Here is a 20633-nt window from a genome sequence, read left to right on the forward strand (position 1 = left end):
GCACCTGACACCCACCTTATTAGTATGTGAATCATGATTTTAGTAATAAATTATAATTCCATAATCAGTCATGTCCTTAAGATGACATCCTTTATCGATCATCATCAAGAAAATATGAAGCATGATTACTAATAAAAACATGGTTGTCACATCATAGCATCCATCCATTGATCATATATGAATACAAATCCTTATCATTAAACATACACAGATGGGATAATAAAGTTAGCAAGCAACATGATAAGACAAGCAGCATAATCATCCAACAATTATTATCACCTTATTTATTGCTCAAATGATCATCATAATCACCCATCAATTATAACCATTACAAGAGGTATTGATTAGGAAGATTGAACATCAAAGGATAAATTTTGTCACACCATTCAAGTGTTCCCATGTTCACATCAAACAATATAAATATAGTCATAGTTGTGTGTGTGTGTACATATGCATGTAGTTTCCTATCAGAAAATAGACAGTCACATTATCAACAATCAGCATGATATTTCCTTTATCACAACCTATGGACTATCAATTAAATAATCAAAAGTGAAGTGAACAAACTAATTAGTAGTAGTTATTCATAACTATGCAAAGATAATGATTAACCATTAAATACCCATTTTTGAAAAAGAAAGGTGCTATCCCAACCTATGGGTGCATCTATCCAATAACAATGACATCTATTATAAGAATCAATACCATTCTCAAATACATCATCGAGTATTTCTTATCATATATTTATCTTTGTTGGATTGCTCAAGGGAGTACTTGCCTTTCAAAAATCAATTCGCAAATACTAAAGGAAAGTAATCATGAAGATCCCACTATCTTGTATATTTCCAAAGACAAGGTAGACATAGCAATATCATTATTGTAAGCAATATTGATGAAAATTGCATACATATAAGGTACAAATTAGAATTAGCAATATCATCACTATAAGTGATGTTGGAGACAAATATTGATAAGAAACAACAATATATTTGTGTACTTATAAGATAGATCAGGAACAACAAGATACATAATTTCTATAAGCAATAAAAGTAGACTTTAGCATATTAGTGCCATATTAGAGTTGGCTATCAACACATTGAGAAGACTTGTAGTATATCTTATATTGATATATTAGAAACAAATAGCAACAATTAGAAGGAGACTTACACACAATTCATATTATTATAGTAGAAGTGCATATCTGATATATAGTAGTGATCATCTTGGCATAAATCTCATCAATAAATCTAAGATAGTTGCATGATACTCTATTTTATTGATAAGTAATATATCTTATAGCATCATGTTATAAGCAGCATCAATTGTAAATCACAATATTTCATTCTTATATTAATTGGTGTCAATTACTATCATTACAAGTCTTGTAAAGGACTTGTAGAGTCTTCTTGGAAGGAAGTTTCTCGCTGATTTTTATGATTTAATTGTCCCTAATTCCTAAGAATTAATATAAGGGTATATTACAAGATTGAAGTTCTTGTCACTAGGTTGTCACTCAATCATCCAACAAACGATGTAAATGTAATCCATTGGTTGGTGGTCATATATTCAATCTAAGATTGGTGTCTCCTATTTGTAGTTGTCTACTTATTGCAAGTGATGCAATATTATTGTGAGGTTGATTGTCTCGTGATTTTTTCCATCTTGGGTTTTCAGATAATTTTACTGCTCTTGTATACTTGTGAAAAATTTCAAATTGTGTATTTGTTATAGTTTATGAATAATAGCTATATTAAAGTTAAATTAAGTGTAAAATTGCATATATTGTTTCACCCCCCATCTCCCTTATAGTTGGTATTAGTGTAGGTTCCTTTGAAAAGGTTTAGCAACATAAGTTAGATCTATGATAGCATAGGATTTTCTTATCTGATGATGTTGATTTCCCATTTGCCAATGTGTTCTTGTGCTAGACATGTTGGGTAGCTAAAATATTCCATGATTTGGAAGAATTAATAAAATTTGGACGTGTATGGGATGGTAATCTCATGTTCTTTTTTAATCTAATTTTACTCCTTGTTCATGGAAACTCTTCCACTCTTCTGTCTTTGACCAATCTCAATGACACTATATATATAATATCTGTGTGTTCTTTTTGTGTATATGTATATCTGGTAGGAGAATGTATTTGAATAATTGTGTTTAGCATAAAAATATTTATGCATTCATTACCCTATGTTAAGGGGAAGACTTTCGGTGAATCCATAGTGAGGAGATAAGTAGGCATTGCCTTGTCATCATTAGGTAAGGGTTAATTTCCTTATAGTATGAAGTGTCCATTGCTTGTGAGAAAAATGTAGTTTAATTCTCATACATCTATCTGAACCATTGTGGTATGATAGGAAAACTCTTTTCTTTAGTAATGGTTGGCTAATTCCTTTTTTTTATTTGACTCTATTTTATGTATGATAGTTTGCAAAACAAATTGCTTAGATAACTTTGAGAAGTTTTTATTGTTGTTTTGTATTGATACCATAGTGCTGAGTAGGTGGTTTTTCTTGAGCCAATAGATTGGCAACTTGCTCCATCCTAACTTTAGTCATATCCATTGTAAGAAAAAATATCTTGATTAAGTCTCAATATGTAGCTCACTAACTCTTTTCCTGTACACACCATTCAAATCCTTGATAAGTTTGTAGGTTTTATTGATGTCACTAAGATCATTCTTGATCTACTCACATTGTATTTGAAAATTGGCTACCACATGGCATGCCACTATAGACAATATTTGTAGAAGATATTAATTTCCTCCATACATGTTTTGACCTAATCGATAGCAAGGGGCCATACCTATAATACAATGTTATACTTCTTATCTATTTCCTTCTCAATGAACTGATAATAAATGTCATATTGTAACAACTATTTCTCAATATCTAAAACCAAATCACCAAAATACACCCCACAAATATGGGAGACCACCACATCATTGTCATTCATATGATTAACAACCAATACCAAGGGGTTGGGGTTATTTTATATTTCTTCTTATTTTAACCATGAAATTTTTGTAATTGTTATGACACTCCACAACTTTCCATTTTTTAGTGATATCCCAATCTAAGGACTTGAGAGGACAACCATGACTAAAAGGATGCAAAATCATCATAGTTTCCTTGATTTTATGGATGAGGGCCTGAAAAACACCATTGGCATCTTTCTATATTTCAAAATCATATTGTTTCTCTCTTTCTAAATAGACCAACTGCCAATCCAACTCAAAACAAATGAAATAAACTATTCCTAATGATGTAAAAATAAACTCAAGGAAAACTTTTAATAACTTACCTATGTAAAATATTGTTAAAATGTTACAATAACTTCAAATTATAGCAACAATAAATAACCCTCCTACAACCTACAGAGTTCAAAAATTGTATTTTGGAATCCACATTACTCAAATTTTAATGGATGAATATGATATAAGATTGTAGAAAAGAACATTATATAAGAAAAAGAAAAATACCACACGGAATGTCTTGGCATCTTTCACTACTGTAACATCTTCTAGAAAGCTTAAGAACCAATTAATTCCATTTCTGATAGTAACAGTAGCATCAATAAAGGTATTCTTTGAAATAGAAATTCGAGGAACACTTGGAGCAGACCTGAAAAGAAATAAATATGAAGCTTAAATATTTTTTAAAGCACAAAACCTATTAAAGATAGCCTACATTATGAGTCGCTACATAGAAAAATTAGCCTAGCCTATAATACAATATGAAAATAAGTCTAACCTATTAAAGAAAAATGAAACATTTGACTAGAGAAATAAGATTGTCATTCAAAATACAAGGCCAACACAAATCAGCATCAACAAGTGGTACTCCAACCACTCTAAAAGAAGCTATATGAATGTGGCACTAGCAAGAATGCTCAAAGAAATTTATTTTTTTCTCCACAATAACACATCAACAACTATATATAAAACCAAACATTGAGGAAAAATAGCTTACTGAAAATTTTAGTTTTATTGTTTGGGACAACAAATGCCCCTACCCCTGCCCCTATTTCAAATGAGTGATTTTTTACAATTGTAGGACAACCCTTATTTTGCATTCTTGTAGAGCAACTTTTAGTGTAAAATTCTTAGGTATCTAAATTATTACGATATATAGAAAAATAATGAATCCAAAAATCTAGATTAACTCAGGGAGTTTGTTTCTAAATTGAAAAACAATAAAAATTCCCCCTATAAATATACACCATTGCTCAAAATGTTGACATAGGGCTTCAGAAAAAGATTTATTCTTACATTTGCATCCATCAAGCAGATGATGAATGGGTTTCTGGTGTCCAAAGAGTCGATTAAATGACTTAGAAAGTGATTTTTTCACTCCTTTTGAATAATGTCTCTGATATTTGTTTGTCAGGTTCATATAACAAAGTTTTGAAAACAGTTGGAACATTCACAACTACAAACTCACATGCTTTCATATTGAATAAACCTTCATTAATGTCGTCCAGCTTTGAGATCTTTATTGGGTTGTACCAAAATGGGAATTTCATAAATTTAGCAAACTTTGCAAGTCTTATTTTGTTATTTTCTAGGTTATCAAAATTCATACCAATGGTTGTGATCTTAAGATGCTTAACTGTAGAAGAAGAAGATCTCACAGAGAGGGATTGAATTAATGTCATCCATTGACACCCAATTTGAATTCCCAGATCAATCACATGAATTCACTTCCCATGCTTCATGGCATCAATGATACCCTAGACAATCGTAAATTGTATCACTTTGAAAAAGGGAAGTACAGTAGTATAGAGACCAAGTAAAGAATAGAACTCAACTTTTGCATTATCACTACACCAGTTCTCAATGAAATCATGCTTGTAGTTATTGGTGAAATTAAGGGTTTTTCCTTTCACCTTATTATCTTTTTTGTTATCCCTCCTCCCGCGCCCACCGGCTTGTAGTGAAAATCCCTCCTCCCACTCACTTTTCCCTTTTTTTGTTTATAATCCATGTTGGTCAAAATTTTGACCAAACAAACTTATGTTGGTTGAATTTTTAACCAACTAGGAATCTTAACAAAAAAAAAAAGTTAAAATCAAATGGAAAATGGCATGAGGTCAAAAATTAACACCAAATCTACAAATGTTATGTAATTTGTATACAAACTGGTAAACGAATTTATGTAAAAGAGGAGAGAGAAAGGGAAGGTGGAGAGAGAGAGAGAGAGAGAGAGAGAGAGAGAGAGAGAGAGAGAGAGAAGGAAGGGGAAGAGAGAGAGAAAAGGAAGGGGAAGAGAGAGAAAGGGGAGAGGGGGGGAGGGAGGGAGGGAAGTAGAAGAGAAGAGAGAGTTCACACACACACACACACACACACATATATATATATTCAAAAAAATAGTATTTATCTTAATTTAAAATATTTCTAACAAATGATTGCATGTAATAAATCAATTTGTACATACAATAAACATATATTTTATCAATTTGAAAAGGAAGGGGAAGAGAGAGGGGGGAAGAGGAAGAGAGAGGGGGGGAGAGGGAGAGAGGGAGAGGGAGGGGGAGAGAGAGAAAGGGAAGGGGAAGAGAGAAAAAGGGAAGAGAGAAGGGAACGAGAGGAGAGAGAAGAGAGAGTTTACATAAATAAATAAATATTTTTCAAAAAAATAGTATATATAATAAACATATATACAATAAATATATAAATCAATTTGTACATTTAATAAACATATATTTTATCAATTTGAAAATTCCAAATATAATTTTTTAACTCCTTGAAACCATGGTGCTCATGTATATCCAAAGCAATAAATAACAATAACAAAAAAAATTACATTTAAAGGTCCTGAAATTTGATTTAAATTAAATTAGACTATATGAAGGCCTAGTTCAACCATGATGTTCACTTATAATATGTAATATCTTCTCAAGATCTTCACCATCTAGTCTCCACTTTCGACGTTCATGCTTAAATTTGACCAGATCTAGACAAAGCCCGATGGCAACAACCAGGTGGTTGTATTGTAAAACCTTGTTGCTAGGTTGATAATCAACAAAGTGTATTCCATGTTGGACTATTTTGATTTGATTCAAATATGTTCCCTATATCACAACAAAACTTGCACCACCAATTTAAATATTTTAAAATTTGATCGATATAAAGTTACCTAGATATGTGTGTGTGTGTGTGTGTGTGTGTGTGTGTGTGTGTGTGTGTGTGTCCACATGTATATAAATCAAGCATGTATATCTATGGGGAACAACATTTCATCACTTTCTTTAGGATCATATAACTTTGTCCTCTTTGTAACTTACATTGCAGTAAATAATAATTCACACCTTCATGATATCTAGGCTCAACAACCACTGCAAAGACATCTCCTATAGAGAAAGTATGTACATGTACATTATATAAGATAGTTCATTGGCAATTAAATAGCAAGTTGAGATTAATTAGCAAGTTACTTACCCACTATTACCAATCCAGAGATATGATCATAATCGACATAAATCAATGGAATATCATCAAAATTTTCATCTTTATCTTTATCATTGTATCAGTAACATCAAGTGGTACTAAAATTCATGCACTTGTATATCCACGTGTTTGATTAATGCATTCTTGATAGTCTTCATCAATGCAACTATCACAGAACCATGAGTATTCTCTTGTTTTCAATGTCCAATTGTGATTATCTGTACTCATGACTGAATGTAAGAAACATGCATTTTCTATCCCCTTACAACCATGCATGTTTTTTCTATTAACACCTGGAAGTTCATTACAAAAATATTGACAAATTAAATTTAAAATTCAACAAATAAAGATAAAACTTAAAATTAAATTTTAAACTTAATTGCATAAAATTTAAACAAATATACACATCCATACTTGTTACCTCCCAAAAGACTCTATATGGTATCAGTTGACTCAGTCTTGATGATGTCTCAACATCATCTAATGCAAAATATGTCTTACACCATTCAACAACATCATGTGCATTATTTATATGAAGTCCCTTATAATTATTTGATACTTTGGTAGAGCACGTTTTATAAAAGCTCCAACACCATCATGTTCACCTTTTTTCATGCCCACTCTCAAAGAAACTTCATATGTGTTTTATATTTTCATTACGATGATAGCTACATAATGTGTAAAATGGTCTGATGATTTGAATTGTGCAGTACATCCATCAGACTAAACATAATTTTTATCAATATTTATGTCTCTCTCTTTCAAATAAGAAAAAAACTTATTGAAGTGATGATCTACATAGTGAATGATGTGTTCTTTATCATCACTTATAAAAGTAATATTCCTTTTTAATGACTCGTGCTTGAAGTGTACTTTGAACACCATCCAAATATAACTATGAATGTCTATAACAAACATGTACCATTATAGTGACCTGTTTAGAAAAAGAAATCTGATTGAATTTCTTTTTAATGAAAAAAGGAATAGTTTTCTACAAAATCAAGGATTGATAGAGTAGTTTCAAGTGGGAAATTATCTCTCAAAGTTTTAAAAAAAGTGTGCTTGCCACTTTGGAAAAAATGCACAAGGAATATAAGGTTGAATCAAATTCTTAAATCTATCGATAAATGTTACAATAGGTAATTCATCTTCAACATATTCTAACCTTTTTGTCTCTTTCTCCAACTTTTTTTCGTTCTTTACATACTTGTAACTTTTGCAATTCACCTTTTTCAATACATTGATATTTTCAATTTTCAAAGGAAAAAGAACCAATTCACCACATGTTTCACATATTCCTTTTATATAATTTATTTGACCAACTGGATCATCTATTTTGTCACATAAAATGGATGATATAAACTCACTTTGCCTACTAGGAGGAGCAACACAAAAACCATGTGTCTTCTAGAAAATTGCAAAATACTTGATAGTGGAGATCAAATTCAATATGATAACAATAATGAAAAGTTTCAAACACTTTGTTTGACCTCATCAAGTATGACTTCAATCTTTCAAACAATGTTTTCCCAATTTTTATATTAGGATGCTCACTACAAAACAACACATATAACTCAAGTTGTGTTGTGTCCACCCAATGTTTTGTATGATATTCATATTGACCAGATGCAATCCTATGTCTAATAACATCTCTATTGTTTGATGAAGGACGTGTGTTATCAATCCAAAATGATATGACTAATTTTTTTATTCCCTTATCAATCCTATCAAAATGAGGTGCACTACACATAATTACCCAATTTCCTTCCATAGTACTACCATCCAAAATTAATCTTCTCTTAACATACTCTCTCATTGTTTTTCTACTAAAACCCATTGCAAATGAAATTGAAGATATTTGTCTATTTTGGGTCACATTCTTATTTACAATAGACATCAACATCACTTTTCTTGACATGGACCTATCTTTAGTTCAAAACCTCTTTCCTATGTTTCTCAAACCTTGTTTAACATTTTCAATCATATCAATTTGCATGTTAGAAATATTTCTATTCTTTGATGTTGTATCTACACCTAACAATTTCAATGTCTCTTGCAACTAATTCTTTTGTGTAAAAAAGTGAAAGCCAATGAGCTTGTTCAAGTATTTCAATGTTATCAAATTTAGTCATTATTTCTCTTATCATCTTATTCATTAACCTTTTCTTAGATAGACTTAAGGGTTGAACAATAGCTACAAGTGTTCTCAATTTGTCCACATCCATTTTAATTAAATGATCTAAATTTTTATGAAAATTTTCATTCTTTGCAGTTTGAACAATATTTATGAGTTCATCGATACCAGTAGGAGCACCTAATCCTGACCCCCCTTTGACTTTTGTTACTTGAATCTCTATAGGGAGCAATCTTGAGCCTTCTCCAACATTCAATGTTTGAGATTCTATAGGGAGTAATTTTGACCCTTCTCTGACTTTTATTACACTTTTGTAGGAAGTGATATTGAACCGTCTTCAACATTCATTATTTGAGATTCTATCAGGAGCGATTTTGACCCTTCTCCCATATGCACTTCTTTTGTTGAGTCTCCTTCAACATTTTCTTCACCTTCACTTTGTTGATTGTCTACAACATATTTATAAACATGAATCAAATTAAAGTAAAAATAAGATTGATACATAATTAAATTCAAGACCATAAAATAAGTAAATATTATGTATATATATACCTTATTTATTTCTATGATAACGTGCGAAAGTTTTTGAAGATTTCTTTGTTCTGCTTCATCGGATCTATTCCTTGCATGTTTTCTTTGTCTTCCTTTCTTATTTTGCATTAATTATTTCAAAAAATGCTCTTAATTTATTTCTTGTAAAATTCACGAATTCTCCTTCAATATAAGGCCCTTATGAATTTGTTTTCAATAATATTCTTCAAAAATTTGTCTTCAACAAAAAGCCTTTACCTTCAAAAAATCCCCTATGCCTTCAAAAATTCGCCATCAAATTTTGTTTTATTTTTATATTGTTTAATTATGTGTTCGATCGAACTATAAAAATAAAAATCTAGTCACTAAATTTTTTGATTGATATGTTCTCGCAAATATATGTTACATATTCGTGCAAGCACTATGTTCGTGCAAAACATGATTTAAAAAAAAAAAAAAATTAATGGCCTTTTGACTCTCAAAACTAGGATCAAATGACCTCCTACTATAAATATTAAAATGGCAAATTGTGCTACTCGGAGCAAGCTTTCCAACGACCATAATTTTAATAGGTATTATATTCATTAAGACTTTCAAATATGAGTTTAACTAATTGTAGGTTGATTAACAATTGAACATCGACTAACTTCAACACTTTGGAAAAATTTGTAAATTAAAAAAATCTCTTGGAAATAGGTTACCAAGTTAGCTTTCTACTTAAAAAAGAAAAATTGATTTATGATATATCAAGTTCAAGTTACACTTGTCAAAATGAATGTATGTCTCAATTACGATTGATGTCACTTCAAAACTTCATAAAGTATACAATATTCAACCAAATGGATTCTCTAGATATTGATGTTACAAATCTAACATCAAAATAATTACCTCATTTTCATTTGTAGAAAAAAATTTATGCTTGTCAAGCGAACTATCACTCTTTAAAAATATTGAATTTTCATACGTACAACTTTTTGAAGGAGAAGAAAAATTTGACTTAATGCAAAAAAATTAATTTAAAAATGTGGTTAGAAAGTAGAAACAAAGTGCTAGAAATCAATAGTTCATGTCATCTTCAAATTATTAATATTTTTAGAGATACAATCACTCAAATGTGGGATCTATTTCAAAAACATTGATTTTAGTGTCAAAATTGGTCAAAAAATGGCACCCACTATTGTGGAATCACCCCCCTATTGAAGATTACAAAACACACAGTTAGGTGTCACCCTGTTAAAGGATTTAATCACATTGTTAGGAGTGGCTTTGTTAGAGGTCTTTAAAACATCCCATTAGAATTTCACCTTGATTAAAGGATTTACAATATGACTATTAAGTCAACCTTGACTAAAGGATTTTACTGCCACAATGGTTAGAAAGTAATAGCTAGGTTAATCTGATAAAAATACAAATCATTTTGCAAATTTGGGTCTCCATTCATCTAATTCATAGATCATTGAGTGGACTTCATCATATTCTCCATCTCTGGTCTGCTTGGCAATACTTCAAGCAATCTTGCTTCACCAACTTCTCACTTATCCTCTAAAACTTTGTTCTTCCTCTTGTTTCTCACAAATTTGTCAACCAACAACCACAAATCATCTATTATGCCTCCTTTATTAGAGAGGTTTAATCTTTTTCCGCTCAAACATAACCAGAGCTCTTAGGGATTAATTAGATTCATTGAATATTCCCATCATTTTTTCATTCTACTTCTTTCTTGAAACTTTTAGAAAATTATCATTGAATCCTCATCTTAGATCACTTGACAAACTCAATTCATGAATTAAATATACGAGCTCATCAATCCTTATCATTTACACATTTTGACAAATTCGTAAATTCAATTGTGTTGGCCTCAAATCTTGATTCTTTCACAAACTATTAATTTTTTGACACTCAGTCATCACTATGTTCTCTAGCTCAATCACTACTGATTTGTCTCACTCATCCTTCACTTGTTCACTTGCCTATCATTGCATCGATCATTACTATCAATCTACCTTCATCTTGCTCGGTCTCTACCATCACTCAGCTAATACTTAAGTTCCTTAATCTTCTACTTGAACTTCATCATTGACATAGTAACTTGTCACTCTATCAAGCTCATGTTTTACTCAACTTCTTGACTTCTATAAAGCATATCTTCTATACTTCAACTCATCTTTCTTCTTCACTTCATATAATGATCAAACAATATAATATCTTGTCAAATACTAATTGACCAAGTGCTCATTGTAATTCCTTCATACTTACTCCTCTTTACTCAACAACTTTACTAATCCATCTTGTTACCTCTCTTTTCAAATCCTCTTTGTCAATCAACTGACATAACACTCTACACTATTAGCAAGTGTCTTACCGATAAGGTTTGACATCAATGACAACATAATAATTGTTCCAATTGTAATTTCCAACAGAGTGTCTATCAATTTTTTATCATTTTCTTTTAATTATTTTTTATGTGACCTAACTACATTTGCCTACAATTTTTGCTTATGTATAGTAAACATTAATGTTATGGAATCTATTATGCATGCAAGGTTTAAAAAGTGGTCATTTCAAATTGTTATACTCCGATGTCCCACTACTTGTACAATAAAATAATATTGCACAATTGATCCAATATTTATTCTGAAATACTCCAATCATTATATATTATAACTACCAATAAAGTTGCACAATTTTCCCAACTATTAGATAACCAACAGATAATTATTGAACCAATAAATGATTTTTAGTAGACTTTTACTTAAAGAAGTGTAATGAAGAATTATTGAAATTCCATGGATGGTTGAACCCCTTCTCCTATACTAGTATTAAAATTTAATATATCTCATTATAATATAAGAGGGTGGGGACTTCTTGTGATATTTCTTGACTTTTATTACCATAATTTTTGGGTAACAGGGTAATGGAGAATAGTTTTTCTTCATACAAAATGGTACACCTAAAAAAATTCAAATATAAATACCACAATGCATTTTCATTGAAATTTTAGCATTTTTTACAACATTGCGAAGGCCAATTATGAGGATCAATCTAATGAAATTTCTATAAATATTAATTTTCTTACATGTACTTTCTTGCTATCCTATGTTTAGCAGAGTTCATCCATAATAAATATATGTTGGACAACAATTTAAAATGACTACTTTTTATCTTTAGGCACATAACTAATTCCACAATATTTATCCATACTATCAAAAATCACAATAGCCATAAATAGTTAAGTCACATATTGAGACATGAAAAAATATCAAAAGTGCTAACATTTAAAAATTTAACATGAAATTAACTATAACTAATGCAGAGTGAAAACATAATGGAAGAAAACACAATAGTAATAGGAACTAGCACCAGCAAGAGACAGATTATAAAATTCTTCTATTTAATTTATCAAATGAACCGTACATACATTAGCTCTTCCTGCAGATTTCTTCTCTTCGTAACTTTCTTTCTAGAAACTTTGCTCTCAAGCTTGACCTAAACCTAAACCTAAGACTCTACTTATACTTGCTAAGACAGTCTATGAAAAATTCTAGATTATTACAAAATAGAAAATTCTAGATTAGTATAGAATGGGGAAGAATGACCCCACAATGATCTATACAAATCCCAAGAAAATTATCTTATCCTGATTATGAAATCAAGAAAAATTTCTCAAGTCGGCTCATGCATAAAACTTGACCTAAATACATAAAACTTGATCTAAATACATAAAACTTGACCTAAATACATAAAACTTGATCTAAATACATAAAACTTGACCTACTTGACCTAAATACATAAAACTTGACCTAAATACTTTATATAAAACTTTGACCTAAATACTTTATGTGGGTGCTCTTGCACCATACTCCCTAGGAAATTTTATCTCAAGCCCACTTGAGATGAGCTCTTGTAGAGTGGTACCTTGCTTCTTGATATCTTGTTCAGTCATCCACACAGCATCTACATCCGAATAACCATTGAGTTTTACCAAATACTAATTGGACTCTTGTCCTTTTCACTGCTTAATGACTTTGGTGTCTAGTATCCAGTCTAGTTGTGGGGTCTGCTTAAATGGTAGATGTTGAATGTCTTTTGTATCAGCAATCTGTCCTGTATCAATTTCTTCAATGGTTTCTTTGAATGGTGTGAGGTCTGCTATGTTGAAGATGGGAGAAATGCAATCTCAGGTGGCAATTGAATCTCATAAGAATTTGGTCAAAACTTCTTTAATATTTTACAAGGACCTAGTTTTCTCAACATAAGTTTGGTAGATTTACCTTTTGGTAGCCTCTCCTTCTTGAGATTTTCCCATAATAAATCTCCCACTTCAAATTCTAAATGTCTCTATTTCTGATCTGCATGCTTCATATACTTGTCAGAGCTGTTTTGGAGTTTTTCTTTGACTTCATCATGGATTTCTTTTATGGCAATAGAAAATTCTTCTCCTTGGGCACTAACTTGTTGCTGTGAACTCATATCCCTTAACTCAAAAATCCCTCTAGGATGAATTCCATATACCACATGGAATGGTGATTTTTCTATACTTCTATTAATGGAGTCATTATATGCAAATTCAGCTTGGGGTAGGATTACATCCCATTTTTCTGCATGTTGTCTTGTGAGGGTTCTTAACAAATTGCCCAATGTTCTATTAACTACCTATGTATGGCCATTAGTTTGAGGGTGGTAGGCTGATGAAAATGATAAATTGGCTCCAAGTTTCCTCCATAAAGTTCTCCAAAAGTGTCCTACGAACTTCACATCCCTTTCTGAAACTATATTGAGGGGTAGCCCATGAATCCTTATGACTTCCTTGAAAAAGAGATTTGCTATATGAGAAGCATCATTGGTTGACTTACACAGGGTAAGAAGTGAGCCATTTTTCTAAACCTATCTACTACAACAAATACACTATCATACCCCTTTTGTGTCCATGGCAGCCCCATTACAAAATCCATTGTTATGCTTTCCCAAGGTCTAGATGGTATTGGTAAAGGTTGATAAAGCCCAGCATTTGTAGTCCTTCCTTTGGCCCTTTGACAAATCATAAATGTTGCAACAAAGTTTCTCACATCAGTCTAAAGTTTAGGCCAATAGTAGTACCTTCTAACCAATTCTAAGGTTTTATCTAAACCAAAATGTTCACCCATTGTTCCACTATCCTTCTCTTTGATAATGTTTGTCCTCATAGAGCACCTGGGTACACATAGTTGTCCTCTTTTGAAAAGAAGTCTATCTTGTATCAAGAAATCAGGAAAATCAGCATGGTATCTCTCACCAAACTCCATACATACCTTGTAGATGTCACCAAAATCTGGATTTGCTACATACATGTCCTTGAGTGCTTCAATGCCCACACTTTCTAGCTATATCTGGGAGACAGTCAGATTCCTTCTACTAAGAGCATCAGCAACCTTATTTTATATGCCCTTCTTATGCTTGATGGTGAAGGTATAGGCTTGTAAATACTCCATCCATTTCATGTGCCTATGACTTAATTTGTCTTGACTATTTAGAAAACTAAGTGCTTGGTTATCGATATACACAAAAAACTCCTTTGGCAATAAGTAATGTCTCCACCTTTTGAGAGCTTGAACCAATGCATACATTTCTAAGTCATATGAAGAGTATTTCTGCTTGGCTTCATTGATTTTTTCACTTGAAAAAGCCATTGGTTTTACTTCTTGACTAAGAACTGCCCCTATAGCAACCTTGCTAGCATCACATTGTACTTGGAAAACTTTGTTAAAATCAGGTAAAGAAAGAATTGGCTAGTCACTAACCTTTTTCTTAAGCAACTCAAAAGCTTCATTTGCTAATTGACTCCATGCAAACTTACACTTCCTTCCTCCTTTAATAGTTTCTAACATAGAAGCACATATATGACTGAAATTTTTTATGAATTTCCTATAAAATGTAGCAAGACCATGAAAGCTTCTAACATCTCCAACTATTTTTGGGGGTGGCTAGGATAGTATAGAACTTACCTTTTCTTTATCCATCTTCAAGCAACCTTGAGAGATCACAAAACCTAGATATGTCAGCTCCTCTTGCATAAAAAAACATTTTTCTAAATTTATTACCAATTTCTCCTCATGAAGTCTTCTCAAAACCATGTCAATGTGCTCTAGGTGTTCTTCCTTTGTCTTGCCGAAAATTAATATGTCATCTAAATATACTATGACAAACTTGCCATTGAAGTCCTTGAGTATTTCATTCATAAGTCTCATAAAGGTACTAGGAGCATTAGAGAGTCCAAATGGCATACCTTCTATTCATATAATCCATCATTGGTTTTGAATGTTGTCTTCCACTCATCTCCAGCTCTTATCCTTATTTGATGGTACCCACTTTTTAAGTCAGTCTTGGAGAAATACTTTGCACCTCCCAAACAATCAAGCAAATCTTCAATTCTTGGCATTGGAAACCTATATCTGATTGTAATATTATTAATGGCTCTAGAATCAATGCATAACCTCCAGGTTCCTTCCTTCTTAGGTGCCAAAATAGCAGGTACAGCACATGGGCTTAAGCTTTTCGTAATCAAGCCAGAATCGAGTAACTCCTTTACTTGTCTGGCAATCTCTTCATTTTGTTGTGGTGTCATCTTGTATGCAGCCTTATTGGGTAAAGTAGCTCTAGGAATTAAATCAATACAATGAGTAATATCTCGTATAGGTGGTTAAGATTTTGGCATACCTTCTGAAATCAAACCTTCATATTTATCCAAAAGTTATTTCACTTCATTAGGAATTGCCTTCTTTGTTTCAACCTTCTTTCTGTCTTTTACAATGAGTTATTGTGGTTGTGGGTTAGGCATCAAAAGAAAACAAGGCTTAGGTTCATCCTTCATGTCTCGTAAGAATTCCTTTTTATTAACCATCATAATGTTGGCTTCCCTCTCCTTATTTTCTTCCACTTCCTCATGATCAACAAATGGAATCAATCTAATCACCTTTCCATCCTTCTTGATGGTGTATATTTTGAGTTTTCCATCATGTTGTGCCTATAAATCATACTGCCAGGGCCTACCATATCACACAAAATTCTGTCCTTATACTTTCCAATCTGAAAATCAACCCATGATTGCTCATTTACGAGAGTTTGTTGACCCTTTTTTAGCCATGAAACCTTATAAGGAAAAGGATGAGGTATTCTCCTAAGTTTTAACTTCTTAACCATCTCAAGAGAAAATAAATTCTCAGTGGATTCTAAATCAATAATGACTTTACATACCTTACCTCTAGATTTGCAAGCAGTCCTAAAGATAGTTTTCCTTTGTGATGGTTCCATGATAGTAGGCACTTTCAAAAGTGTTCTTCTCATCATTAAACTTTCTCCTCTTTTAGGTACACTATCTGAGTCAGCCATCTCCTTCTCTTGGTAGTCATCATCTTGTACCAAATGGGTTCTTCTTTCACCTTGTGAACTTGAACTTGCTCTATTTGGACACCTAGATGCATAATGTACCTCCTTATTACAATTGAAATAAACAATTGAACTTTCCCTTCTACCACCAAATCCACCTCTTGAATTTCCTCTTCTACCTCTGAAATTACCTCTGAAATTTCCTTCACTTTGACTGGTTTCTTGCTTTATCTCCTTATGATCTTCATGGTTTTGTCCTCTTCCTTGGAAATTTTCTCTTCCCCTTTGATTTCTTCCTCTTCCTCTGCTATTTTGTTCTTGTCTTCTTTTCAATTTGGCTTCCACCTTCAATGCTAGTTGATAACATTTTTGTATTGTATCTGGACATAATAAATTAATTTCTTCTTGAATGTTCAACCTCAATCCATTGAGATATCTAGCAACTTTTATACTTTCACATTCACTTTGCTTTGACCTCAGGCTTAATTTTTGAAATTCTTCAGTATAGGTAGTGACATCTAGCTCCTTTTGTCTTGAACTTTGTCTCCTTCGATGAAGTTGGATTTCATAATCCTCAAGTAAGTATGTTTCCCTCACCTTGACACACATCCTTTCCCATGAAGTTATCATGTTCTTACCTTCTTTGACCCATTCTCCTTGAATGAAATTCCACCAAGTGAGGGTTGGTCCCTTCAACTTTGACTTGGCAATTTTTACCTTATCCTTCTCTGCTATATTTTCACATTCAAAATGGTTGTTCAAGGCTTCTATCCAATCCGCAACAACATCAACATCCATCTTTCCTGAGAAGATGGGTAGGTCACCTTTGGCATCCTTCTTACCAACTCTCTCAAGGGCTTCTATAAAGTATCTCTGATCTGCAGGTAAGTTAACCACCTCCTGCTCTGGGGTATCCTCTTCTTCCCCTTCTTCCTCTTGCTCTAAGGAGACCTTTTCTTTCTTTTCCATCCATCCCTTCATCTTCTCAAATTCATCTAATAACCACTTATTGATTTTCTCTTGTTCTTGCATCTCCTTTCCCAGTTCAGCATTAGTGACCATGTTTGATGTTTCAGCTTCTGACTCCGATCTAGACATAAAATCTAATTGCCTCAAGAGCTTTCCCCAAGCTCTGATACCAAAAATGATGCAGAGGTAAAACACAACGGAAGCAAACAAAATAGCAATAGGAACTAGCACCAAGAGACAGATTATAAAAAATTTCTATTTAATTTATCAAATGAACCATACATACATTAGCTCTTCCTGCAGATTTCTTCTCTTTGTAACTTTGTTTCCAGAAACTTTGCTCTCAAGCCTGACCTAAACCTAAACCTAAGACTCTACTTATACTTGCTAAGACGATCTATGAAAAATTCTAGATTATTACAAAATAGAAAATTCTAGATTAGTATAGAATGGGGAAGAATGACCCCACAATGATCTGTACAAATCCCAAGAAAATTATCTTATCCTAATTATGAAATCAAGATAAATTTCTCAAGTCGGCTCATGCATAAAACTTGACCTAAATACATAAAACTTGACCTACTTGACCTAAATACATAAAACTTGACCTAAATACTTTATATAAAACTTTGACCTAAATACTTTATGTGGGTGCTCCTACACCAATAACAATGGGGAGTTGTCATAGTAGTCGCCTAGGTTAATGTCATGCACCTAGAACTCTAATCCGTGCATCAAAATTTGTTGATTTTTTCGGTGAACCTCCATGGGTGGGTGAAGAGTTTAAAGTTAACCTTTTAGCTTCTATACATTTACGGAGCTCTTTGTAGAACTCATAGAGTGCAAGGTGATCTAAATGTTTCATTATACAAATATTTGCTCAAAACGTGTTATGCTCAACCTAATAACTACTCACCAAAAAGATAGTACTTCTGCCCAAATGGACCAATTAGCAACCAAGAAAGCTAAAAAAATGATCAACTATTAGTACATATGTGATGGGCTATTACTACACCTCTATCATTTTTTAAGACTTTTTATGAGTAGTAATTGGAGAGATTTGTAGTAATAGACATAGTAGTCATTGAAACTAGGTCGCTACTAAATCATCTCCCCTAGTATTCTTACAAATTTTTAATTTAATACCAATATTTTCCATCCAAAAGACTTCTCACATCCTTGATCGGTCTAGTCCTTAGCCTTGGTATACCACATTAAAAGCCCTCCATTCTATTTTGTGACAGGCAAACCAATTCGGCAATGGCTAAAGAGTAAACTATTTTGTTTAACCCTACCTATACCTAGCCATGTAGCCTACCATCAATGCAAAATACTCCTACCGGTGTCGTACAGCCGTACTAGTGCTCAGTTTTGTTACCTCTATCAGTCTATGACTTCACCAAACCATACTAGTCGACCATGCAATGTTAGGAAGTGATTGTTAATGCATATGATGGAAAGAATATATTAACCCCTTAATATCTTTGAAATGTGAAATCAACGAAGTATGAAAATTACGAGTTTAGAAATATTTCTAAGGGAAAAATAATAAGAGAATTTTGTTTAATTTAATGATTTAAATCTTTTTTAAAGACAAATCAAAAGTTTTCTTTTATTAATAAAATTATAGAGATTTATCAATTTAATAATATATTTTTCTATAAGATTGTTTATTTAATTTTAAATACTATTGAGTATATATTATTTAATATGAATAAAAATCATATATTTTATTATATATAATAATTTACTTCTATTTTGAATATTTTATTATGAAATACTTAATAATAAATAAAAACTATAAAAATTTTAAAAATCTAATTATAGGAAAATTTACGCCTTAGGATTAAAATAGAATGACTTTGTTTATAAAAAATAATTAATTTAACAAAGTAAAATAAATAAATTATAAAGAATTTCAAATTTTTTTTTTAAAAAAAAAAATGATATACTATTAAAAAATTGAATTGTCTTAAATAAAGTGAATTACAAATGCATGCACATGATTCATAAGCAAGCAAATGATTAAATTAATTACTCTTTTAAAACTTTATAAAATGATTTTTCTAGATCCTAATTTCTTTTAAAATTTCATATATTTAAATTTAAAACATTTTTATATACTAATAAATTATTTTTATAAATTTATTTTCTATTAATTTATTTAATATTAAAATTATAGAAATTTGTATATTATTTTATTAATTTATTTAACATTAAAATTATAAAAATTTGTATATTAGTTTAAAATAATTTATAAAAATAATTTATTAGTATATAAAAATGTTTTAAATTTATATATATGAAAATTTTAAAAGAAATTAGGATCTAGAAAAATAATCTCATAATGTTTTAAAAGAGTAATTAATTTAATCATTTGCTTACTTATGAAATTTGTATATTATTTATATTGAGTTTTTAAAGTTTTTAAAGACAAATTAACTTAAGTTTTTTAAGACAAACTAATTTAAACTATAAAATTAAATAAAGTTTATATTAATTTTTCTATAAAATTTAATCATCCTTCAATATATATTAATTTTTCTATTAATTTATTTAATATTAAAATTATAGAAATTTGTATATTATTTTATGTTGATAAGGTTATTATAATTTAATTTATTTAAAATAAGGTTCAATTGTTTAATGGTAACATTGAATTATAATTTAATTTAAGAGAATTGGGTTAATATTTTTGAATTGTTATAAATTCTATATGTAATTTGTATAAGTTATTTCATTTATTCAAGTTTTTTAAAAATAATTTATTAGTATATAAAAATGTTGTAAATTCAAATATATGAAAATTTTAAAAGAAATTAGGATCTAGAAAAATAATTTTATAAAGTTTTAAAAGAGTAATTAATTTAATCATTTGCTTGCTTATGAATCATGTGCATGCATTTGTAATTCACTTTATTTAAGACAATTCAAATTTTTAATAGTATATTTAAAAAAAAAATTAATTTTGAAATTCCTTATTTATTTTACTTTGTTAAATTAATTATTTTTTATAAACAAAGTCATTCTATTTTAATCTTAAGGCATAAATTTTTCTTAGAATTAAATTTTTTAAAATTTTATAATTTTTATTTATTATTTAAGTATTTCATAATAAAATTATTCAAAATAGAAGTAAATTATTATATATAATAAAATATATGATTTTATTCATATTAAATAATATAT

At 30.7% G+C, this 20633-nt stretch overlaps 1 pseudogene; it reads right to left on the minus strand.

Annotated features, from left to right (window-relative positions):
- Positions 1 to 3188: 3188 nt before the first annotated feature.
- LOC149576733 (reticulon-like protein B8) lies at positions 3189 to 4394 on the minus strand (annotated as a pseudogene).
- Between the last annotated feature and the right edge of the window lie 16239 nt (positions 4395 to 20633).

This window comes from Cupressus sempervirens, chromosome 1 (assembly GCF_028749045.1).
Source record: "Cupressus sempervirens isolate cs-2001-9-10 chromosome 1, ASM2874904v1, whole genome shotgun sequence".
NCBI lineage: Eukaryota > Viridiplantae > Streptophyta > Pinopsida > Cupressales > Cupressaceae > Cupressus > Cupressus sempervirens.